Below are 27,136 nucleotides of genomic sequence, written 5' to 3'. Positions count from 1 at the left end.
TTCAATCATTTTAATGTTTGAGATGCTATTGTGAAGTATGTGGCTAGCCCACAACATGCTCAACCATCTAGAACAGATGGAGGATACAAGGTTTTTGCTTTTCAGTATGCTTTGGGGACAGTTCACGTGTGTGTGCTTTTATGCAGGAGTCAGAGATTTGTGTTATGAAGAAAAAAAGTCCTATTTGGGAAAAAAAATATAAACATAGTGCACATAAACTATGCCAGCTATGGGACTTACTCCTTAAAAATTTGTTTTGGAAAATAATGTACCTACATCAAATCTTTACCACCTACATTTTAGTAACTCTATAACTATACGCTATTAGAGATATTTATCATATAACATTTTTCTAGAATAATATCCTTAAGTTCTGGGTATTATGGTCTTAGGAGGCATTCATTATAGCATGTTAGTTAAAGCCTGTCTATATATACATACATATATATGTATTTGAATAGGAATTCCCCCCCCAAAGATTCATGTATTTGAATGTTTGGCCATAGGAATTGACACTATTAGGAGGTGTGGCCTTGTTGGAGGAAGTGCATCACTGTGAGGGCAGGCTTTGAGGTCTCTTATGCTATGCCCATTGTGGGCCACAATCTTCTTCAACTGCCTTCAAATCAAGGCGTAGAACTCTCAGTTCCTTCTCCAGCACCATGTCTGCCTACACACTGCCATGTTTCCTGCTACAATGGACAATGGACTGAACCCGAGACTGTAAGCTAGCCCCAGTGAAATGTTTTCCTTTATGAGACTTGCCATGGTCATGTTATCTCTTTGTAGCAATAAAACCCTAACCAAGACAATACGTATTTCTAAATACATATTGCCTCTCTGAGACAAGCTTATCATCATCAGGAAGGAGTCATCCTCGAGTCCCTTCTGTTCCGAGGGTGGACAGGGTCTACAGACACACACACACACATACACACACAAATCCAACAATGCACCACACCACACACAAGAGAAAAACACATACCACACACTGATAAACACACACAAATACACAGATACATACACACCCACACCACCATACTACCACACTACAACACACCACACAGAAACACACATACACATACCATACCACACACACTCATATGACATATATAAACTCACACAAACATATACAGAGACACACATGTACTCACCAACACACACATGCACATCACACCACACAGAAACACACACATGCAAACACACATACAACCCCACACACAGAAATACACACTCTCACACGTGCATACACACATTCACCACACACAGACACACTCATATGACATATAGAACACACACACACACACACATGCACACCAACACACACATGCATATCAAACCACACCACAAACACACACTCACACACGACTTGCAAACACATGACACACACAAACACATACAGGACACACACATTTTCTACAAACACACAGGCTCATATGCATGCATGCCTGTGCAAAAGGGTCTGCTAGTGAATTCACCTTGCTTGGGGAGCTGAGGGACTCGGTACAGGAGAATTCACAATGAAATGCAAAGACCACAGGGGTGACTGTAAAATAAGCAGGCACCCTACCACCACACCCCAGAAGCTGCAACCTCCAGTCCAGCTCAGCCTTCAACTTTTCCTAAGGGCTTTAGCTGCACATTTCAGCTGCTCCCTGGGCTACTGCCTTCTTACCAGCCTGTGTAGGAGGAGAGTCTATGGGGCAAATCAAACCGCCAAGATTCAGTTAGTGGTTGGTGGGGGAGGGAGTGTCGCTTTGTGTGGATGCTGCCCTTGCTCCAGTAAATAATCACCCCGCTCCCGCTCATGCAAGCAAGTCTAGTGAAACTCCGTGGGTCACAAGTGAAAAGAAGATGTGAAATAGGAGGAGACCTTCGTCATGGAGGAGTTGAGTGGGACAGAGAAGGTGATGAGAGGTGGGAGTGGAGGTGAAAATAAATTTACATACATTCTGCTCTGATGGAAGGATATCCTTGGACACGGGGGACCCAGGAACCTTACAGCTCTGATAGCGTCCCAATGGAAGGGCATCCTGAGACACAGGAGGCTCAGGAACCACACAGCTCTGAGAGGAAGCCTCCTCAGCAGAGGGGTTGCAGCTCCCAGGGAAGGGTATCCCCAGCTGAGCTGAGGAGCTGGGAAGCCTCAACCCCGTTCCTTCTCTTTTTCTCTTCATTGCTTCTTTTCTTCTTGGCTTCTTCTAATGAGAGAGTCGCTTCAGACAGAAAATCCTATGAAATTTACTGGAGGGTCCAGAGTGTGGAGGGTCTAGTCCAGGGATGCCTCCTTCTGCCCCTGGGAGCAGACAGCAGGGAACCAAAGGGGCAGTGCTTACATAGGGTTTCTGAGGGGGTGGAGCTTCTCAGGGCAGAGATTTTCAGAGTGAGGATTGGTGGGATTTCAAGTCCTGAGTTTGGGGAGCTCAGGGATTGGTGGGTTTTCTGTTCAGGGACTGATGGCTTTTTTTCACCCCTCCCCACTTCCCTGCATTGGGCCCATGGGATTAGAGTAGGACGTCCTTCCTGGCCGCAGTCTGCTTTTGCTGAGGCGCCATCTCTGAGAAGCAGTAGGTGGACAGCTCCTTTGGGACAGCTCCTGCAGTGGTGTTTCAGGGAAGCTGTAGGCTGAGGCAGGAAAGACAGCTCCTGGGGAGTAGCTCCCCCTGAGGTGTGAAAGGCAGTGGGCCACCAGTGACAAGCTAAAGAGTTGTCCTGGCGCCTCCGTTTTGACAGGAGCCACCATTTTGGACAGCTCCTATGGGACATTTTACTGTGGTAGCCCTAGGCTGGGGCCAAAACGAGGGCCTGCCACCGCTTTGACGGCTTTTGTGGCACACTACTCAGGGACTACAGGGAATAGAGGTGAAAATGAAATTGCATATATATGTATAGGAGATTGTCGTACTTTTTTTTTTTAAAGGATAATAAAAAAAATGTTTAAGTTACATTTCAAAAGAGCCAGAATAAAAAGAATGCTATAAGTCAGGCAAGGTGGTGCTCTCCTTTTGCACTCCAGCGTCAGAGACAAGTTCTCTGACAGGTTCTCTGAGTTTGAGGACAGCCTGGTCTGTAGAGTGAGTTCCAAGATACGCAGGGCTACATAATGACACTACACCTCAAAAATGGGGTAGGAGTACTGTCTTAGTTAGGGTTTTACTGCTGTAAACAGACACCATGACCAAGGCAACTCTTATAAAGGACAACATTTAGTTGAGGCTGGCTTACAGGTTCAGAGGTTCAGTCCATTATCATCAAGGCGGGAACATGGCAGCATCCAGGCAGGCATGGTGCAGGAGAAGCTGAGAGTTCTACATCTTCATCTGAAGGCTGCTAGTGGGAGACTGACTTCCAGGCAGCTAGGTGTAGGGTCTTAAAGCCCACACCTACAGTGACACGCCTACTCCAACAAGGCCACACCTCCAAATGGTGCCACTCCCTGGGCCAAGCATAGACAAACCATCACAAGCATTACTTTACACCTTCTTTCCTAGTTTGCTCCAGTCATGAGTCTGTAGGACAAGATGGGCTCGGCCATGGTGTCTTCTTCCTGGTTTCCCTTTGCAGTAACCTAGGAACTCAGACTCTTTGCAGAAGAAATCGGTATGCGTCGCAACTGCTTCAGTGTTCACAGCCCCCGCTGCAGGCCTCATCTCCCTAAATCAACCTGCCATCCCCGAGTCTCCGTATATAACAAATACCCCCAAACAACAGTGCTTTAAAACTTTGTGTCACCGACTGGCATCCCTCTAGGTCAGTCAGATGGTGTAATATTACTGAACAAGAGACCTGGCTGTTCTAACAGGTTCTCTCTCTGAGAGAAAGTACAACGAACTCGCAGCAACTAGGATGTACCACTAACAACCCAAACACTATGGCTTTACCTATAGGATTCCTCCATATCTGTGCCGATGGAGTCCCCTCCCATCTGACCTCTATCTTGAAGCTACAAACACTTAGGACAGAATAGCATACAACTGGTAGGGAGGGCCAGCTGAGTACCCTGAGGAGGGTCCCATATCCCTCTCTGACCAGTCCTTCTAAGTGGCCAACCACCTACAAGTTCCATTATGATGATCTTTGGTGAGCAGGCCCAGCTAATTCTAATGATTCTCAGAAATCCTATCATTTAAATCAAAAAAGGCATACAAATTTTATCAGATACATACAAGTTGTGCTCCCTACTGCTGTGATAAAACACTGACCCTCAAGACAAGTTGAAGAGGAAGTGGGTTTTTTGGCTTACATATATCCCCGGTCACAGTCCACTGAGACAATTAAGGCAGGAACTGAAGCAGAAGCTGTAAAGGAGTGCTACTTACTGGCTTGCTCCCCATAGCCTGCTCAGACTGTTTTCTTATAGAACCCAGGACCATCTACCTGCCCAGGGATGGCTCCACCCACAGTGGCAGGGCCCTCCCATATCAATCAGCATCCTTCAAGAAGCAAGTGAAATGTCCATCAACCAAAGAATGGTTAAGGACAGTATTCTCCAGTTAAGACAACCATGGAAGCCAATGGCAGAAAGGTGAATTGAAAAGTTATGGGGACATTTCTGTCACTTCAGGATTGTAAAAATAAATAAATAAATAAATAAATAAATAAATAAATAAATAAAATGGGCTTTAGGCTTTCCATCACACTGCAAGAGTTTAACTGGGCCCTTCATCCTTAGCTTTCACTTTAAGAGGAATGACCTTCTATAGAAGCTAAAAGTTTCCTATTAATCATGTCTGCTTGTGACTCTCTCAGACAAGTTGTCTCCAAGCACAATGCCTCCTTTTACAGCTTCTGCCCAAGAGATCCATTAACATGACAATCCAGGAGTCACACAGCAGGTTGGCTGCACTTAAAGTGGCATTAGCCAGACAAGGAACAAGATTTCCTCCAGTCATTTGTAAAGAGGCCTCTACACCTGGCAGCTGAGGGAGACATAGAGCACAGGGTGATCTCCACCATGGCAGGGTCCGGAGATGCAATGATGGAAGCGATGGCTTTGCCTAAATGCAAAGTCTGCAGGATGTGCTGCCATGACACCCCGGTGCCGGCAGACAGCTTCATCACCTCTTAAATGACATCATCTACCTCACCTCTTGAATGGCACTCAGAAGTCACTCATACTGACAGCATGTTGAGGTGGTTCATTGACAAAGAACTGTGGTAACCTCTTTGGGCTGGCTTTGGAGCCAAGGCTCACTTACTACACACAGGTGTTGTCATTGTGGAGATCAAAGTCTGGAGAGCAAAGTAAACCATCTTTAATGGGGGCATTTTGTCGGACTCGGTGCCTGTCTATGACTAAAACGAGACGGATATCATTTGCACATCTGCTTAACCTCCCTTTTGAGCAATTTCAGAGTCACTTGTCTTAACCACTTTTCTGCTGCTGTGGAGAGACACTACAACCAAGGCAATTCTTCTAAAACATTTAACTTGTGGGCTAATGGTGCCAGAGGGTAGTAGAGTCCATGACCATCGATACAGGGAGCATGGCACTGGAGCAGTAGCTAAGAGTTTACAGCTTGATCCACAAGCACAAGGCAGAGGGGAGAGAGAAGGAGAGAGGGAGGGGGAGAGATGGAGAAAGAGAGAGTAAAGGGAGAGGGAGAAAGGAAGAAGGGGAGAGGGAGAAGGAGGGATGGAGGGAGGGAGGGAGGGAGAGATGTGGAGAGAGAGATGTGGAGAGAGGTGGGAGAATGAGTGGGAGGGGGAGACAGAGACAGATACTGAGAACAGTTGTGGGCTTTTGAAACCTCAAAGCCCACCACCAGTGACATTCCTCCTAAAACAGTTTCACTGACTGAGAACCAAGCATTCAGATATAGGAGCCTATGGGGGGCCATTCTCATTCAAACCACAGCACTGTTCAACTTCTTCAGCTTCCTGACTATAGCCTGGTGTAGTCTTAGTGGGTGCTGCACATAGCTGAATTATTTTTGTGACTTGGCACTTCATTGTTTTGTTTTATTTTTATTTGTTTGTTTTGTTCTTTACCTAAAGCGGATTCAGAATACCCTTGAGCCTCAATTCGAATGTCAGATTCCCAGAATGAAAATCTTGAACTAACATTCAGTAATCTTTCTACTAAAGAGAGATTTTGCAAAGGCCACATACTGTGTCTGCCTGCTTCTGCAGTATGATGTTCTAGAGTTCATATCACTCTATTTTTTTCTCCTTTCAGGGGTATTAATCACTTGTTTCTATGAAAAAATATACAAAATAAAATTCAATTCCCAAAGCTGAAAAAGCAGAGACAGGCAGATCCCTGGGGCTCACAGGCTAACTAATCTAGTCTACTTTACAACAGTTCTAGGACATTGAGAGGCAATCTAAAAAGAAGAAGAAGAAGAAGAAGAAGAAGAAGAAGAAGAAGAAGAAGAAGAAGAAGAAGAAGAAGAAGAAGAAGAAGAAGGAGAAGAAGAAGAAGAAGAAGAAGAAGAAGAAGAAGAAGAAGAAGAAGAAGAAGAAGAAGAAGAAGAAGAAGAAGAAGGAGAAAAGGAAAGAAAACCCATTTTTTTTAATGTGGACAATGTCTGAGGAATGATGTCTGAGGTTCTCCTCCAGCTTCTATATGCATGTAACACGTGCAATTATCACCTGCATTCACATATACACATATGTGCATATGCGTAACAAAAACAATACTTCTATGAAATGTATGGTTTAGTTCAGCACATCCTCAAATATGTTTGATATAGCTCACCCTGTAAAACTATACAGATGGCATGCATACAAAAAGTTCATATGAAATGGACGGAAACTGTGCACCTAACTCAACAGTGTCTCACAACTTGCATTTGATGTAGTATGACATGATGCAAACCATCATTGGCTGGGAGAAGATGGCAGTTGGGGGATGGGGATTGTCTGTGCTCTCAAATTATTGTGACTCTGAGACTAAGAACTTCCATTTTAAAGTAAAAAGACAATCAAGGCCACAAGAAGATAACTGAATGAATGCACATGATAAAATGATACAAAAAAAATCTTTTAGTGCTTCACAAATGAATAAATAGTTAAATAGCCAGAGAAAGGGTTAAGTGGACCAAAGATTTTAGCAGGTATTTATTTCACCAAGTAGAATGTGCGATTGGGCATGACATGTTTAATCTCATTGGAAATGCAGTGTAAAATTATAATAAAATGTTCATTTATATCTATTCAGCATGGAAGAAAAGAAGACATTCAACAACAACAGTTCTTGCTAAAGATGCATATTAATGGAAATTGTGTGCCCTGCTGATGGGTGAAAATTAATTCCAATGCTCTGAAAATAACCTGGCCTTATAAAGCTGGCAGGGTGAGTGGACTCCATGGAGTGACAGGCTACTGCTGACTGTCTCACGGTGTCTCATGTCTCATACACTAGTTTTCTTTGTAGGAACAGAACACTATCAAAGCCTGCCTGGACCTATGGCCAACCAGCTATGTGGATTTCCTGATCTCTTCATTGGAAGGTGCTGGGTGCAGCTAAATGACTGTCTAGGTGGCTGGGGCTAGAACAGTTGAAGCAGCTGATTTGATCTCAGTCATGGAAGCCACAGAGTGAGGAGAATCGCTTAGACATCACACCCTCAGGAGGTAGGTAGTTCAGGTTCCCTTTATGTATACTCTGGTGCTCATGTGTGACCTGCTCTTTGCTGAGGTGTGCATGTATAATTTTGTCTGCTTCAAATGTTGCCTAGTAGAAATATAAGAAAGATCAAGGATAGCCTTTCTCTTTGGTTTAGGCCAATCTGCATTCTGCATGTCCCAGGCTCTCACCAGCTGCCTATCTGCTCCCCCAAGAAACCCCCAGTCTTTCCTCCATTCATTCATATGGTTAAGAGAGATACTATATGTTGATAGCCCAACATGCACTTGTCCTGGTGTAGCCACATGGTCTGCTCTCTCAGTTTCTGAAGGGACACTAGCCCACTAGAGCATACAGCTCTGGTAGACCTTGCCCTTTGCCCCAGTTCTCTCTGCCTAGCTAAAAACTGTTGGATCACATTCCTAAAGCTAGTCACCAAGGTCTATTCCCTTATTTGAACAATCCCCCCTTCCAGAGGCTGACTACCAAGGTCCAGTTGTCAAAGTTCATCAATCAAAAGCCCCCTTTGGCTCACCTAATTAACATGCCCAATTAAAACTGAATACCTCATCCTAACCTGGATTTTCCCATTTTACCTTTATAAACTGCCATTTTCCTATGTGTTGTGTATGTCTGTCTCCTTTTGATCCAGAGACAGTCCTTTGTCCCACTATGAGACAAATACCTCATATCCTTCTCCATGGTTTGTTTTTCCCCTTCTTCCTCTATCTTCTCTGGTCTTTGTCCCTTGTGCCTGACCTCTGTCCTTCTTGAATAAATAAACAGTGAACTTGGTCTTGGGGTGTTGAGCTGACTTTGAAATTCCTATAGTTTCCTCTTCCTCGATTCTGCCTAGCCAGTGCTGGCATTCATAATGTCCTCTTTGGGTTTCTAGACTCTTCCTGTATTTCTTCAGCACTTCTTGTCTTCAGTTTTACCCACTTTGGGCTAGGAATCCACCTAACATTTTAGCTTTACTTTCCCTTGTGGTGGTTTGAATGAGAATGACCCCCATTGACTCTGATTTGTGTCCTTAGTTCCCAGTGAATGAGCTGTTTGGGAAGGATTAGAAGGTATGGCCTTGTTGAAGTGGGTATGACCTTGTGGGAGGAAGTTCATCACTAGGAGTGGGCTTTGAGATTTCAAAAGCCCATATTAAGCCTGGTGTCTCTCTGTCTCTGTCTCTGTCTCTCTCTTTCTGTCTCTCTCTTTCTGTCTCTCTCTTTCTGTCTGTCTCTCTCTTTTTGTCTCTCTTTCTCTGTCTCTCTCTCTGTCTCTGTCTCCCTGCCCCCCCCCCTCTCTCTCTCTCTGCCTGCTGCCTTGTAGATCCAGATAAAGCTCTCAGCTACTGCTCCAGGATCATGCCTGCCTATGTCCCACCACACTTCCCACAATGATGACAGTGGACTGATAACCTTCTGAAACTGTAAGCCAGCCCCTAGTTGAATGCTTTCTTTTATAAGAGTTGCTTTGGCTGTTGTGTCTACTCACAGCAATAGAACAGTGACTAAGTCATTCTCCACACACCCACCCAGCCTCTCAGTTCTTACCCTTCAGCCCTTGCTGAGATCATCAGTACCTGGAACTCAACTCAGTTAGAAACTGGTCTGCCTTCCCATATCAGGTCCTGTGACCTCATTGCATTTGGGTAAACTGAAACGAAAGTTAAAATCTCTTCATTTTCAGTTTAACAGTGTATCCCAAGGGTGTATTTGAAGTGCTAATTTTGAGTAACAGAATTAGAAATGTACAATTTACCCAGTTTTGTCATGCTATTCTGAAGAAGAGAGGCAGCTCTTATTTAGATTTTATTTTTATCTGTATGTGTATGCTTGCCAGCATGAATCCCAGTGCACCAAATCTGTGCAGTGCCCAAGGAGGCCAGAAGAGGGTGTCAGATCTCCTGGAGTTGCAAATGTCTGTGAGCCTACATGTGGGTGCTGGGAACTTAACTCAAGTCCTCTGCAAGAGCAATCAGTGCTTGGAAACGCTGTCATCTCTCCAGCTATAGAAGTGGCTTGTAAATGGAGGCTATCAGTTAATATTTTGGACAGGCACTTGCTTATTGTCATCAAACTGGATTTCTTTGTTGTAACTACCAGCCTACAATCTAAATCCCACGTGAGATGAGGTGACTTATTCTTCCTCCAAAACTCTCTCCCTGTTACCTGGGTACCATGGTGTCTTGCTACAGTACCTAGTTTTCCCCATTGCCTCGATTTTGCCATCCCTAATGTGTGATCTATTGCTGCCTACCTCTCCTCCCACCCCGTCCCTTGGCAAAACTACAACCACAACAACTGAGAATGGTTATCTCAAGAGCTGATATCTCTAACTATGGAATCTCTCTTTTCTTCCTCAGTATCTCTTTCCATTTATCCCAGGGCTGAGTCTCATGTTCCAAGACAACAGCTATTCCTTTTATTTGCATCTTCTTTTAAGAGCACCAGCTGTTCTTGCCCAGTACCCACATGGAGGCTTATAACTGTCTGTAACGCTGGACAGTGGTGGCACACGCCTTTAATCCCAGCACTTGGGAGGCAGAGGCAGACGTATTTCTGAGTTCGAGGCCAGCCTGGTCTACAGAGTAAGTTCCAGGACAGCCAGGGCTACTCAGAGAAACCCTGTCTTGAAAAAAAACAAACAAACAACAACAACAACAATAATAATAATAATAACTGTCTGTAACTCCAATTCCAGGGGATTCGGCACCCTCCTCTGGCCTTCTAGGGCATCAGGCATCCACATAGTGCAAACAAACATTCAGGAAAAACACCCTCACAACATAAAAAGAAATTTAAAAATGTAAAAGATAATAAACCAATTAGCATATCAAGAACCTGCTGGTTGCCTTTCCAAACTGTAGGATGAAATTTTTTTTCTTCAGTCAGAACATAATCTCTCTTATCTGAACCAAAGCCAGACAGCTATGACTTCCTGCATTTGTAACTACAGAAGAGAATCCCAATATCTTATTACTAATTACTACAGCTGATGCCCTGTGAATGAGTACTCCATGTTTGGTGCTACCTTCAAAACACTTTACAAGTTCACTAAATTTATCTGACCCAACCTAGAAGATATTTGCAGACAAGAAAACGTGAGTCTGAAGAAGTTATCTTTTTACAGAGTATTTGGTTTAAAATTCCCTAAACTGCACCCATAAGAAGGGGTCAAATCCTGTACAACACAGTCATACTAAAAAGTTCTTAGTGAGTACAAAGCCCATTGTGAAAGCTAGGTGGCCATCTGTAGACGCTGTCAAATTCTAATTTCAACTATTCGAAGATACTGGTCACAGTTCATATGTCCTAGATAATAGTCTTTATATTTATTGAACTATGCCAGAAAAAAATAAATATGTCTGAAAACTCATTTAAAATTTGAAGATGAGATACATTTGCCTTTATTTACATGAAAACTCCTTTCCAACTATGTAAATACTCAGGTATAATAAAGCTTAGTCATGATAAACACCTCTTATGAATGCTCCCAGCTCCCCTACAACTGTCAGGCTTCATCCTGTTCATGGAAAACACCATCATTAATGGATCTTTCCTTAGTGATCCGTCAAATGGACCCCAATGGCTGCCCAAGTCCTCCTGTCATGGGGTTTTTGTCCTATCGTATTTAAAATTGTTATTTCTAGACAGCACTCACAAGTGCTGTCTTCACAGAGACTGGGCCATTGCTCCTACAGGAAACACAGAGTTAGGGAGAGTTGAAATTCCAGCAGTCATGATCTCGCCAGCCAGTAAGTAGGTCCTCTGTTTATGTCTACCTGTGCCTAAGACACCTTATTCAGTATATATTATCAATCAACACTGAACTCTGCAGCTAAGGGCAATGAAACCCATTCTTGGATAAAGCTTTTTACATGAATGTCTTACACTCAGGGACCCTAGCTCTTCAGCCCCGGGGAAGCATTTTAAACAGCAAAATCATCACCGTAATCCTCAAAAGCATATTATCTTCAAGCCTGGTATTAAAAAGAGACCACAGAAAGACCTGCCTGTCTCAGGATAGTCACAGGGAGAAGGCAAGGTGTGGCCCCTTCTCTGCCTCAGCTTGGAACATGAACATGGGAAAGACTCAAAATTTTGCAGATCTGAGTCTGCACAAACCTGTGCATGACACGAAAGCCTTGATTTTCAAGCTTTGATTTGAGTGTTATAAATTAAAATAGCAAGTTTTTGCTATTTACAAACGACGGCAATCAGCTGTTCTCTACCCCAGCACTCCAACCTCATGGTCCCTCTCAAACTCATGATCACATTCCCCATTTCAACAGGAAAATGAGAACAATCAGGTGAGAAGTCTGACTCCTACCACTGTCCTATCAACTGTAGATCACCATATTCCTTTGTGCCTTGAGACTAATAATCAGAAATAAGTACTGGGTAGGATCTGAGTGGTTACAAATTACAAATTTATTTATTAAAAACCAACAGCTGGAAGAATCCAAACAATCAGCAGTTAATTAAATGCACATAAAATATTAGATAGTTTTCACTACAAGCTAAGATACATAGGATAATGTACACCAAGTAGCGGAACTATAGATTCTAAAACAAGTAATAAAATCTGGTCTCATTTTTACAAAATTAAAAGAGAGAATACACACAGGGACCTTGGCTGGCCTGAGCATGCCAAGCATGGCTCTGGCTGGTCTTGTTCTTCTCCCCAGCCCCTCTACCTTGCCAAAAACTGTTAGATCACATTCCTGAAGCTAGCCACCAAGTTCTATCGCTCATTTGGCCACTTCCTTCTCCCAAGCTGAAGGGAGAAGGTCCAGCTAGCAAAGTATCAAAGTATTGAAGTCCAACAATCAGAAGGCCCCCTGGCTCACCTAATTAACATGCCCAATTAAAATGAAACACCTCTTCCTAACACTGGGTTTCCCCTTGTACCTTTATAAACTACCATATGCCTATGTGCTAAGTCTGTCTCCTCTCTATCCAGGGGCAGTCCTTTGTCCCACTCTGGGACAAACATCCCTGTCCCCTCTCTTTGTTCCCTTCTCCTCCTCCCTCTTACTCTATTCTCCTGTCTTTGTCCCTTATCCCTGACTTTGGTCCATCTGTAGCAAATATATCTTCTTGTGCTGAGAACTTGGTCTTGGGATGTCCTGGGCCAATACTTTTCCTTTCAATAGATTCATTTTGTCTCTGTGTTTGTTTACACACTGAAAAGGATATGTGAGAAGTCAACCAACCTTTAACCCTGCTCTGCCTGACATCAAAGCTTGGGGTCTTCACTGTTGTATTGAGCTAAGTAGGTGGCTACTTCAAATAGAGGGAGAAGGAGATGGCTCATGTTGCCCTTTGGCCCAACAGGGCATAGTAAAGATATACATCCAAGGTTTCTGATTATAATCATATATCCTTTATGAACACACCTGCTTGGTGATAGGATTGTTCTGAAGATTTATTTTAAATCCATGAGTATTTTGCCTGCTTGTACATCCATGCCTCATCATGTGCTGCAGAGACCAGAAAATGGAGCACCTGGAACTCAAGTTTAAGATGTTTGTGAACCACCATGTGCTGGGAACTGCCAGTGTTCTTAACTACTCAGATATCTCTCCAGCTCTAACTATACAATTTGTAAGAAAAATAGGGAGAAGTGTTAAGCCTAAAAAAAATCTGGTAAAGTGTTGGAAACCAAAAGCACTCTCTGAGCACTCTCTGGCTTGACCCGCTGCTAACCTCAGCTCTGGCGGAGACACCCCGGAGCCAAGAGGCTTGAGAACCAGGATCCTAGTTTAATACCAAGCTGTCCTTAGCTTGGAATTTCTCTCAAGGATTCTGCCTTGCTAGACAGGTTTTCCTCAGAGCTAGCAATAGAGGTCAAGCACATTCCTTAGGACAGTCACAATAGTTAGAAATGTTTTACACACTAAAGAGTAATCGAAAGGCTTCCTTCACTCAAGGACATTAGCTAGAAGTGTTAGGTGGGAACCTCTCAGTGCTTGCCTCCAGCAAGACCCAGAGAATTAGCAGGAAATGCTAGATCAGAACCTCCTAGTCCTTGCCTCCAGCAGAACCAGAGAATTAGCATAGAAATACCAAAATATCTCAACAGGGAGGGCTCTACTGCTCTTCTGCCTGCTTCATACCTGGCTACCAGACCCTACTGCTTGAAGTGGCGGTCACTTGCCTACGTGACCTCAGTCTCGTGCCCCTTGCTGTAACCCCTGCCTACCTATGTGACTCTTGACATCTGCTGAGGGGTGCCTGGAGCTGATCTTCACAGAGACAACTCCCGAGATAAGGCTGCAATATGTCTCTGGCCCCCTTATCGAACATCCGTCCAGATGTTCCCCTCTCCTCCTTTGTTCCAGCAGAATTCCTCTCACCCCCTCCTCATTTCCTTTTTCTATAATGTATATATACTGGCCACTGGTCGTTAATAAACGAGGCTTTGACAAAAGACTTGCTTAGCCTTCCTCTCCTTTCTCGCCCATTTCTTTTCCAGGTTTGGTTCCCCTCGAAACCCACAAAATAACTAAGATCATGCAGGTCCGGGAGTAAAGTTAACACTTTATCAGCTAGGATTCCTCCCAGACTTCAGTGGGGACCCTGGAAGCTTAAGTACAACACACAAAGAACAGCTCTTTGATAACAAAGCTTTAAGAAGTACCCTCTGACCTGTGTTGAAGGAGGAGGAGAAAGAAGAGGAGGAAGAGAAGGAAAGGGAGGGGAAAGGAAAGGAGAGAAAGAGGAGGAAGAGGAAGAGGAAAAGAAGAAATAGTAGTAATAGTAGTAATAGTAAAATGTGCCCTTTCTTAGGTGAGAAATGTGTCTGGATGGGTGGAAAGGCTCAAAGCCAAATTTCCATATGAACAGCTGTTCTCCTTGTCAGCCAGTCCTCACTAGATGTTTGAGAGATGATCAGACTGTCCCAAACTTGCCCAAAATCCCAAGATAATTAAGACCTATAATCAGATTCCAAGACCTTCTCTCCTATACTAGTAAAGGAGAAAGTACAAGTTAATGGTTTATCTTTAGGCACAGCAGTGGTGGTAGGTAGGGGAAGGGGTGGGTCCTATTGCCTTATGTGGCAGATGGAGTGATTGGGGCTTCTCTGGATGACATGCAGTATCCATATACGGGAATGAGAGCTGTTCCTAGAGCATAGTCCAGTATCATAGTCCCATATCATGCATGATTGGAGTATGTCTACCCCAGTCTCTTATGACCAGAACCCCAGAAGAGTCACAAGTATGACCCACCTCCCTTCTTGTTTGCCCTAATCTCATATCACTGCACATTCAATTCTAGGGACCCTTCCTACTCAGTGCCCCACAAGCTAATCAAAACTACTCCAAGATAAAGCAAGGTTCTTCCTTGGTACCACGTATGCAGATCGTCATGGCTCTCCGCTCAGTAAGTATTCCTTAAAATTGTACAGATAATTTTATGTGTTCTTTAGTGTTATATCTTTTAGAAAGTAAAAGTGAAGTTATACAATGAGAAAAAGTCAAATTCTTCTTCCGTCCATAGCCTTGTCTACCTGGCCCCACAACCCATCCCATGGCTTCTTAAATCTTGAGAGCCACTTGGGTCAATAAATTCTGAGAACCTAGTCTTTAATGTAAGTGTGGGCATCGAGGAATACTAGAAATTATTTACTAGGACTTTACAGGAGAATAACAGAAATGGCATTTAAAATGAGCAACATGTTTTAACATGAAAACTATACCTAAGTGGCTTGCCCACTTAAAATGGCCTCCCAGCCTCTCCCCCCCCCCCCATTTTTCTGGGCTGGAACCAAGAAACCTTAAGGCTTGTGACCTCTGACCCTGAGGAGAGCTTCAATTGCTTCAGGCAGACCTGTCCCTTAACTGCCACAGAATCCTGGGAAGGTTCTTAACTGACACCAACAGCAAATCCAGTCAGATCTCTCTTCAAACCTGAGGAAGCAAGGACCCTGGAAGTGTCCCTTGAAACCAAAGTATGCTCAGACATTTCTGCTATACCATATGATCCTGAAGGAAAACAGATAGAAGGAGGAGAAGGAGGAGGAGGAGTCCTTAGAGAAAAAATGCTGTCAATAAAGAAATTTAGCCAGTTGAATGTGATGGAGCATCAATGCCTGTCCGCCAAGCAGCGCGACTGTGGAGCTCAGAGGGAAGCTGGGCAGAACATGGCTAAGGCAGCTGTGCCTGTTCCCTCTCTCAGACCAGAGGAGGAATGTGTTCGGAAAGGAGAGGGTTGGGATATAATGGGGCAAACTGTGTTACATACATAACTCCGTATATGAAGTAGTGGTCCAGTCAAGTGGAGGTGGAAACAGGCTGTAGGGCTTGAGTGTGTGTAGGGCAAGGGTGTTGGGGAGGACCTGGTGGCTCTGGAGCTCATTGCCTTTATAATCTCCATCCCCACAACCACTGCCATGCGGCTGCTCCTGGAAGCAAACTGTTTACACTAGCTGATAAATGAATTAAGGGTTATGCACTAGACACTGTGCACTGGGGGGTCTGGCTGGTATGAATCTGGAATTCTTCTGAGGGATTGATGGTGCCAGAGCCAAGGTGAAGAAAGGAATCATCCTGGCCAGGCTGGCTTCTCTCATGTCTCATAGATCCCTTCTCTCGTAGATCTGTTCTTCACTGGGACTCCTCTTCCAACTCTGGGGTCTTTCTGAGAAAGGGGTGAGGAAAGAGTGGGGGGTTTGCAAACACTCACTTAGACTCAGCAGATATTAAAGGGAGGGTGCAGGCTTCCCATCCATGAACAGACAGCAGGAGGGCCCACCTCAAGGACAGAGAGCAGGAAGGCCCACCCTATATCTTTCTTCATCACTAGATAAGCCCATTTCCATTTCTGCCAGTGTGTTTTCAGTATTGAAAATAATAGTATTGAAATACATGTTAGTTAACTGATTATCTAATCCATAATTTCCACTATAGGAAAAATCAGTGCCTTCAAATTTCAATGCTATAAAGGCCGTTAAAGGTCAGAAGCTAGGCACAGCCTCCTGGGGCTGCTGGGAAAACAGACTCTACGTGGAACGTCTTTGGGGTTAGTTTATACTTCAGAACCCTCTTCTCACCTTCGCTACGCTGAGGTTTGCAAGGGCTGCTGTAGGCTGCTCTCTGGCTGCCCATCCCCAGCCAGTTTGTTTTCCCTTAGGCAATTGCACCTTCTCTGTGCTCAAGTCCCATACAGATCCTAGCCAAAGTAGTTAGTGGCAAACACTTTTTTTTTCCACTTCTGTGCCCATGATTCCTGCAGAGGAGATCTTCAAAGCCAGTCCTAAGATATCCTAGGACATGGCTCATCACTTGTTTCTTAATGTACCTAATACAGCATCCTGATACTTAAGCCATTGTTGGGACTGGGCTGAGTCTTGGCTGGAATACTGGCCAAGGCCAGCAGAAGCTGGCTGCTTTCACTCACTGTCCAGGCTCTGTGGGGGGTCTGTCTGAGGTTGCAAAGACACAGGAGTGCATTGAAGCAATCTTATGGACTGGACCACTAGGGGGCCTAGCCGCTCTGGATGCAGAGGCTCAGGCTGGTTGGTATTCTGTCAGAAGCACCTAGTATTGGTGAGTTTGGAGCAGTGTACAATCTTTACTTGATTGGAAATCTGTTGAAACAGACTAGAGACAAAAAGGAAAGTTAACAAGTTTAGGGTAGTAGGTAGGGTATGCCAGCCACATACCCTGTAGGGACTAAGGGATGCTGAGAGAACCTGGCTGCCAGGTCCGCTTTGATATGTTAAATAGGTACCTTAGCTAGCCATTTGTCCCAGGTTTGACACTGACCATAAGTGCCAGCAGGACCTTGATTTTAAAAGGAGTTAGTTAGCTTGTGGTAGGAAAGTTCTAGAAAGTGTAGTCTGGATGTTGAACGCCTGAGCTGGTTGCAATGAGAAATAAATGTTGACACAATGTCTAGTGACTGGCACGAAGTTTGGAAACTCTGTGTTCCTATAAATTTTCTGCACTGCAGTTTGCTCTTCTGGTGAAGGACCGGTGACATGTGACATTGAGTCCGGGTATTGTTTTCATGTCATCTGTTGGATGAGTTTGGCCATACCATTGGCCTTCTGACCTTGGTCCTTTATCCAAATTTGGGAGACTGGGGAATTCCTAATATAGGGAGTGATTTCTGAGATTTCTGTGGATCTTCAGACTTAGAGGTAGAAAATTAAGGGACCAGTAAGGAGCTGGGCATGGTAGATAGGGGCTCTGAGCTAGTTTTGAGTACTGCTCCCAGGTGAGCCCAAGAAAACCCTTTTTTTTTTTTTCAGACAGGGTTTTTCTGTGTACCCTGGCTGTCCTGGAACTCACTCTGTAGATCAGGCTGGCCTCGAACTCAGAAATCTGCCTGCCTCTGCCTTCCAAGTGCTGGGATTAAAGGCATGTGCCACCACTGCCCGGCTGAGAAAGCCCTTAATAGTGACTGTGATGTTGTTTTTCAGAGTCTCCTGACTGTGAATGGTCTGTAAGACATGCTTCCAAGATATTCAAGACATGCCACCCACCTCCAACAAAACTGGGTCCCAGCAGACACCATTTCTCCACATCTGCCTTCTATATCACAACCCCTCACATGCTGAACAGACCAAAGCTTCTACTACGAAGCAGAGCACTGAAGCTCTCTGTTTAGAACATCATGTGATGAGCTACTGTTTAAAAAAAAAAAAAAAAAAAAAACTTGGCATAAAATTTTTGATTCTTCACAGTCTGGCCCAAGCTTTCCCTTCTCTGATGCAGCCTCTTGACCCTCTCTCCTACTTCATTCCTCTAATCATTCAAGGTGCATCAGACTAAACATTGCCATGCCTCTCTGCTTTGGACTGCGCTACAGTTCCTGGTCTCTCCTCTGGCCAATACCTTCTGCCTATAAGGCAGGTCCCTGCCAGAACTAGCTAACACCAACTATTTTGTGGTCCTCCAGCCTGCTCTTTCTTCAAAGACGCCTACCTTGCCCCACCCCACTAAATTCCCTCCATTTCTCAAAAGGCCTCTCACAACTTAACCTTCATTTTCCCAGCTCTTGTAACTTTTAAAGTGATAGGGATTGTCCTTGTACTCTGTATCCCCATGTTGCCCAACAGTGCACACACAGGGAGACAGACATAGACAGTACCTGTTGAGTAAAATGTAGTAATAGATAACATGTGAAACAGACCATGTGAAGATGCTTCAACCTTCACTTTTCTTCGTAAACCTGATCAACATGTCTCCCTTGGCCATGCTCTGACTGACACATCTCCTTCAGCCACACTTTTTTCTTTTTTGTGTCCTCAACTGCTTCTGCATGCATGTCACCTAACTAATCTCAGTTGTGTTACTGCATGTGCAAATCCTAAGCTAGAGTCAGATGACATCATCCTCTTTCTCCAGATAGAAGAGGAAAAGAATGCCCTGGACCACACCTACAATAGGGAGGTCAGGAGCTACAATTTGTAGAGTACATCTTTAGACAAACTGTTTTTCACCCCACCCCTACCCCAAGATTAAGAGGGTACATATCTCAATGCAGATTTTATTTTCCTGGATACCTCCTAGGTGACAAATTGTATAAGTCTTGATTTATCTATGTTATGGGAAGGGGGAAGATAATCAGATTCTGTAGTGATTTCCCCAAGGAACAAAGGCTGAGCAGGATTTTATTATAGGTTATTAAAAATGCACTTTGAAGAGGAGGAAGTGCTACAGGTGGCATTAGAGGCTAATTTTACCAGTGATTCACAGGACAACTAATAAAATTTATGTATCACAATTAGTGTACTTCAGAACACGAACGAACAGGCAGTATAGACTGCCTCCGGCATGCTGTGAAATTACAGGTGGGTTGGGGGAACAGCCTTCAAATGAAGGCTACTCTGATGCAGTCAGAGGAAGACCTTCAACCCCAAACTGTAAAATTCTCAGGAAATCATTAACATTGTATTGAAGTTCTCATATTCTCTGCTAACTTGTCAAGCAAAGTTGGAGAAGGACATATGGAGCCATCCAACTTGGGACTAACTTCACCCTGTTGAGAAAAGCAAAATTTTCCAAAGCCAAAATGAGTTACAAATTAACCCCTCATGAAGCCCAGGGATGTGTTGACAGTCCCTAGGGGTTTGGGCCATTATTCGTTTACCATGATTATCAATAGATACCAGTGTTTGCTTTCCTTAATCTAATTAAAGCCCATTGCTTCACACACAGACAAATGGGGAGGAGGCCATTCATATCACAATTTCATTCTAGAACAAGTACCAGAAAACCTAAAGAACCTGAGGTGGTATGGTTTGATACTAACGTCCAAATCTGCTGGGTATGGTTTTTCAAAAAAACCTTTCAATTGATCTCCCTTCCCCCCTTTTGGTATGTGTAAAACATACCAAAGAGCTTCCGTGACCCTCCTTTGTTATCCAAAGTCTCTCCCAGCTCCCGATGTCCTCCACAGAGCAGATTGAAGTCTGTCTGTCCTGCAAACCTGACCATGTCCTGCAGCCCCCAACCTCCCAGCCCCCTGCTTAGAAACACTCAAAGGTCCTCCATTGCTCCTAGGATGAAGTCCAAATTCCTCATTTTGGCTTACAAGTCCCTGCAGGATCTGGTCCTAGATGAGTTCTTCTCTGATTTAGTTAGCCCTCCCCCACCTATTGCTACCTACCAGCGTCAACTGTCTCTTCTGCTCTCCAGTTATATTGGAGATTCCTCGGTCAGCGTGGATGGCTTTCTCGTCTCTGCCTTCTCTGTTCCCACATCCTCCTTTGGACTTAAGTTACAAGCATGTGTGTGTGTCTGCATGAATCCATGTCGGAATGAGATTTAACTGACTACCCCATGCCTATACCACAGCATAAACTGTTGGGGGGGGGGAGGTTCGACCTCCCCTGAACAGTGGAAGAAGAAAAAACTGATTTCAAATTAAATGCCAGCTCTCCCGGGGAGATGGCTCTGTCCACTAAGGATTTAAGTGTGGTCTCCATCTGTCTGTTTGATTTGGCTTGGTCTCAACAAAGCAAAGGATCACACTGACAGTCACATTGACAAGATGCATAATTCACCAAAAGAGATGACTTGGTTGTTGCATTTTGTAAATTTCATAAGAAAATAATGTCGGAAAGCAAGAAGCCACAATTCACCCTACTGACTTGTGATACACGATATAATTTTCATGGGTTTTTGGGAAAAGTACCATTGTGCTTCTGTGGTTGTTCAGAAAGGTAATTTTGCTTTCCAATGTGCTATCTCTCTACCTTGTGGCTTTTATTCCTACTACTCAGAGCTTGACCCACATATATAGTTAGAATCTAAAATTTTCATTGGCTTCATTACTTCAAAATACCCGGTTAATGACCTGTATTCATTTTTAAGCTGTTTTAATACCAAAAGCACCTTCTTAAATGACTCCTATTCAATCCACTAAGAATCTATTGCATTCCCAAGGCTTGGCTCCTTGCAAGCACCCTTGAGTACCTGCACTTCTCTGGGTGATTAATAGAGCGTAACTGAGTGAGTGTTCCAATATTTGTTGGCTCTTCACAAGCCTTCGTTTTTTTTAACTGAAAGCTCTTCCTAGTCATGTGCGGGGTTCCCTACCCTTCTTCCTCCAGAGGCTCTTGCTGGCTCTCCCCCAGCCCTATTGCTGACATTTATTTTCATTTTTTATATGCAGCCTTTTTATGGCTTCACTTTTATAGGTGTCACATCTTCCCATGTCGATGTTTTGGGTGATGAGAGTGACTCTTGCCTCTTCATGCTTCCCAGGTTGCTTGACACATAGTCTGGAGACTGTCCTATATAGATGGGATAAGAAGAGTGAAGGGGCTTGTGACACAAAGTCCAAAAGATAACTGCCTATAGAATTCCCCAAATCGAGACAGGTATAATTAAGTTATATGATCCAAACAGAACTTACTCAGCATTCCTAGTTTTGCAAACTGCTGAAAATCCCCTAGAGCTGATTTCAATCAGTAAATTGATTGATGATGGTACCAGACACTAGGCAGGGGCTGGCATGGCCCAAAGACATGACCCCATCCCCTTTCCCTTCCTGGAAAACCTTACTCTGGATGGCAGAGAGAGACAGACCTTTGCCCCCTATCATCCCCAAGCATTCATGGAGGTAATACAACAATGTCCAGTTCTCTCAAGCAACACGGAGAATTTCTCAAGATCCGTTCATGCTAACTAACCCAACCAACCATTTTATAATGACTTGAGAACAGGTTCAAAATGAAAATGAAGTAAGCTCAAGCACTCATTCAGGAAGGGACAAGAATCCTTCCTGAACATAGTGTAGGAACATATACAATCTACCTAGAGACAGGTTAACCAGCACGGCCTCAAAAGTGTAGTGTAGTACAGGGGATTATGGGAAAGAACTAGAGGAACAAGGAGAAAAGGAATCAAATGGATTTATTTAAAAAAAGAATTGGGACTATGTAATTGGGACCATGTTAGTGGGAAGGGAGTCTCAGTGTGGCCACCCCTCCCTTGGTCCAGGGAAGGAGCAAACAGTCTGTTGGCGGTGGGATTAGCTACTCAACACTCAATATCCTCTGAGGGGTGGGGCATGAAGAAGCAGGTGGGCTGGGATGAACGTGCCTTCCCTTCAGTTCTAGGTTCATTGTGCTACTGGAAAGTTGCACACTGCCAGATAAAAGTCCTTTAAAGGGGCCATGCCTGATCATTTACAAGCTATGTGGAAGAAAGGCAAGCCCTGTTATCACAAGACCTCTTGTCAGGCAGGGAAGGGGGAGGGAGGGAGAGAGGGGACCAGAGATGGGTGGAACCCTCAAGTAGTTCCTTCCTTGGGTCTTACTAAAGTCCTTTCTTTGACCTCAGCAGTTATACACAACACATGGACACACACACAAAAGGAAAAAAATGCATTCCACTCCATTGATTCGAACGCTCTGTTTTCTCCATACTCCCATTAATTTTACAGTGTTGAATGTGTTTTTGAAAAGGAGACAGCACAAGGGTGTAAAAGAAAGGCCCTTCCTCCTTCCTTGCATCTAAGAACTTAGTGTAGTAGAAATTGAAACAAAGGCCATTGGATGTTAAGTTCTTGTCATGAACTGACAATCTACAACAGTCCTGTGAGGGAGATCATGCGGTGCCCAGACACAAATGGAAAAAAATGTGTCAGCAGGCAAAGGCAGCTGCCCTGTCTGTGTCCTGGAGCCTTGAGAGGCGGGACTTAAGGTCTGGGACCTTAGGGACTTGAAGGACTCTAAGCCTGCCCTTTGCAGCAGTGCTCCTGGGTGGGGCCCTCTGAAGCCAGCTCCCAGCTGGCAGGGATGCCTATATGAACTCTCCTGGGGATGAATCTTGAGAAAGGTCATCTCATGAGACTATAACCGAAAGGCTGGCTGAAGGCATGCTTTCAAAGAATGCACTGGCTAGAACTGGTGGCCAATCATGACCATAAAAGCATGAAAAATGTATTTCAGGTTTGCTTAGCTGTTTCTACAGGGTTGGATAGGGTGAAAACACATTGTTGGGTTCACTGTCGAAAATGTTTTAACTGGAAGAGTAACAAGGGCTCCGAGTGGTTTTTATTTTGGTTGAAGAGTGCATCAGTATATGAATATAGAATTTCCTCTTCCAGGGTGGCCTTCTGTCTCCACATGAGATATATCTGCCAATACTCTGAAGTCCCTGTGTGAGTGTCCATCTGTCCCATGAGAAGCAGTAACTTGGACAGACAATGAGTCTGAGGACTTTGGAGATTAACAGCTGATCTGATTCAGTTTCTCCTATTCTGAACGTTTGATTCTGTTTGTGCTCATGGGTTTAAATAGCCTGAACCATTCTGCTCTATGGGAAAGAGTGAGCTAGTCATCCATGGGGTGATGGTGGGTAGGGTCTTGGACACAAGGAACATGACTGGTACATATGACTCTATCCTTGAGCCAAGTCCATGGGCACTATGGGAATCATCACCCCAAGTATCCCTTATGCTCATAACCCTGGTACTCTCAGGCAATCTTCCAGGCTTCTGGAAGAAATGATTGGCCCTCAGGACTGGAAACAGGGTCAGTAGTAACTGGACCACAGGAGAAACTATGTATTTTCCTACAATGTTCATTAAATGTTTGTCCTTTTTTTTTTTTTTTTAAATCTACGGTACTGTTCCCATAATGTGCTTCCAACTGAATCCTGGTTGTCAGATCCTAGTGGGAGTTCATAGGATCAGGTAGGAGAGTGGGAGGCCCTGGGAAAGCCAAAGGTGGCTACTTAGTGCGATTTTCATGCCAATGTGTGTCTTGCTAGCCCTTTGTGTTGCATCTAGTATAACTCCTAGGAAAGTTGTAAAAAGTTGCCAGCACATCTGAGTTTCCAACCTTCGGTTTTTAGAGTTCCAAGCTTGAATGGAACAGTGTTCTAAAGCTGTAAATTTGCTGCCAAAAGCTTACACTGAAGTCCTGGAGGTGAGGCCTGCCTCCACCTGTCAATGGGGGGTAGCTCTTCTCTCCCATATGCCCTGCTTGCCAAGATTTCTTCTTTAACCTTCAGAGAAGTAGATGTTATTTATCAGTAGGCATGGGCCCAATCCACCCATATCTCTGGTTGCCACCAGTCAACCCTAAGAAAGTGCAAATATGCTCATATTATGTAGGAAGTTGCAAAACCAGCCCGAGATCCTAATAAAATGATGAAGCTTCCGAAAAGGGAGTTCATGGTTTGGGCTAGCATCCAGTGGGATGTGGAAGAGCATGGCTGAGCTCAGGAAGAGAGAACAATAAGAATTCATGGTTGTCTTAATGCTTTGGTGACAACACGTGAAGCTCTGTCTCTCCAAGTCCCAGTCTCCAGGATATGCTGTGAGGGAGACTCGCTGACCACAGTGTTCACAGGAAGAGTCACTGAAGGTGTCATGGAGACAGATAATGACACTAGGAGCCACAGGTTCATTATACCTGGTGCTATGTCCCAATTCTGACACAAGTGGCAAACCTCCTGGGTCATTTAAACCTCAGACCAATCCCACAGAATAAACATGTGGAAGGTTTTATACCTAGGGCTACCTCATAGAGTTGTGAGAATTAAATGGATTGATAATTCATTTGAGGTCCCTGGGTGGTGCCTGGCATAAAGTGTACACTCAGTGAATGCTGGCCAGCAGCAGGAGGTGGGCCCACCCAAGACAAGATGAAGGATGGCAGTGGAGGAGGTGGGGATATGCTAAGCAAAAGCGGTCATCCCCTGTAGACATCTCAGCCTGGCTCGGGGGAGAAGCCTTGCATTCTCAAAGCTCTTTGATCTTATTTACTTACTGAGTCTAATCATCAGGGTTCTAAATCCATGCCATGTTGCAGAGAGTTCTCAAGAGAGATGGAGACCTGTTTCCCCAAGCCCGGACTCATAATTATAACTACATTCTTTAAGGTATGGAAATTCTAGAGCTACATCTCCCAGGTGAACAAACCAGACATCAGTCTGTAAGGGGGCTTGGGGTCAGCTGCTCTCCGACTGCCACCTGCTGTCAGCCACCGCTGTGTCCTCTTTCACTCAGAGCTCATTCTCATATTAATGAATTTCTAAGGATGAGATCTCAAACCCAGCTCTCTCATTGGATCCTTACATGTTCTCCTCAGACTAGGATCATGTGGTTCTGACTCAGCCTTACTATTAAAGCCATTGAAGCTCAATGCCCGGGGAGTCAGAAGTGTGGGGTAGTACTGCCAAGCCTCCTGGCTTAGCAAGTTAGTGCAGAAATGCAGACACAGCCAAGGGCCAGAGTGCTAGGTTGGCACTATCTAGCTGTAGCATTTAGGCCTGTCCCAAAGTACTGGGCAAAAGAAAAAATTGACAAAAGGTGGCCAACAAAGGCAAAGGGGAGAAAGAAGACAGGCAACAGTCTATAAAATAGCCAGCAAGATGCTGGGACTCCTGAACTTCAAAAGCCTAAAGATGTTCTAGGACTTATGGCCACCTTTAGCATGGAAAATTCGGGAGTAAAGATGGTAAGTGGGAGGCAGGTGCCTTGCTCCATTGCTGTACTCTCGCACTGATAATAAAAGACGTTCCTTGTTGAGGTTGAATGACTGATGAAGAGACCAAGAGATGATCTACATATGGCATGTCCAGTGAGGTTGTCGAGGGACTGGACAGAGAGGCATTACTTCCCAGAGGAATCTGTGAAGAAGTAAAAGACTTAAAGAAAAAGAGAGAGAGAGAGATGTAGAACAGGAGTATCCATAAAGAAATGTCCTTAGGAAACCCTCAGAAATGTCCACACGGCTCAAATTGGGTCAAAATTGGAAACTGACTCTTGTGCTGTGTGCCTTAGACACTGACAATCAATGGAACTGAAAGGCCACTGTGCAGTGGGACCAAGAGACATATGCCTGAAGCACCCTGGGACATCCAACTGTGGGCCAATGCAACAATGGGCACCACAGTGGACACTGTACCGATAGCTGCTGCAGGCACACTAGTGGGCTTCAAAAGCTCTTCAGGAACCCATTGGAAAGGAGATCCAGAAGAAAGGAGATAAGAGTGATTTCCTGATTTGGTTAAAGATTTTCCACTACCCTCTCAAATGGATAGTTCACAAGATAAAGTGAGATTTATATTTCTGGGATCTGTGAGCCCTGAGACACTCGTGTGTCTCACGTGCACACCTGACATTGTGCAAACCCTGAATGGCAGCAGGAGGATATTGTATGGGGATCAATGCTGATCGATCTTCAATCAGATGCTTAATGGAGATGGTGGAAGGAGTCACAGGATTTGAGAGCTGGCTCTTCTAAGCACTTTTGCCTTTGCATTTAGTGTGTGGCTGCCTAGGTACGATGGAGCAGAGGAGGGAAAAGCCAAAGAGGACTCTCATTTTGGGGTGCCCCACACCCCAAATTCTCATGGGATCTGTGGAGGGGTTGCAAGGGTAGATAAATGATCTCAAATCCCCCAAGGAGAGATTTGGAGTTCTGAAAGAAAGGGTGATGTAAGGGTCTGTTGCTCTGAGGGTTGTGTTGCAGAGGGCAGTGGTAAATATTCTGGTACTCGGCAGAAAACCAAGAGACGCATATCCTAGTGAGTCACAGATTTGCATACCTGATGGCCTGTCTACCACGCTGCCTTAACAGCAAGTGCTGAAAGGACCAAGTCATACTCATAAGCTTGGACATGGCTCTCCAGACGCTGCTTTTTTTTTCTTTTTCTTTTTCTTTTTCTTTTCTTTTTTTTTTTTGAATGCTGGAAAATAGCTATTGTCCCCTACTTTCTGACATTTATATCATCTCTAAAAAGAAAAGCTGGTGAAAGAAGAAAAAGAGGCAGTGATGCATTTTTAAATTTGGCAATGATTGGAAAAATAGTATTCAGTATGACTGGAAAAAGGAAAAGAGGAAGAGAAAGAAGAGAAGAAGAGGGGGAGGAGAAGAAGAAAGGAAAAGGAAAGAAAGAACGGATGAAAAAAGAAAGAAGGAAAGAAAGACTAGGTTTCGGGTTCCAGTGTGTCCAGAACTGGAAAGGTTGAGGCAGGGTTACTATTTGAAAATAATGCCATTTGTTCTCACTTCAGTTCACACTTGTCCCGCGCTATCTCCCGCCAGCAGGAACAACGCGGCACACACAGGATCCTTCTGCAGTACAAG

The sequence above is a fragment of the Mastomys coucha genome, unplaced genomic scaffold, assembly GCF_008632895.1.
Source record: "Mastomys coucha isolate ucsf_1 unplaced genomic scaffold, UCSF_Mcou_1 pScaffold22, whole genome shotgun sequence".
In the NCBI taxonomy this organism is placed as follows: domain Eukaryota; kingdom Metazoa; phylum Chordata; class Mammalia; order Rodentia; family Muridae; genus Mastomys; species Mastomys coucha.
This window is presented reverse-complemented; position numbering follows the sequence as displayed.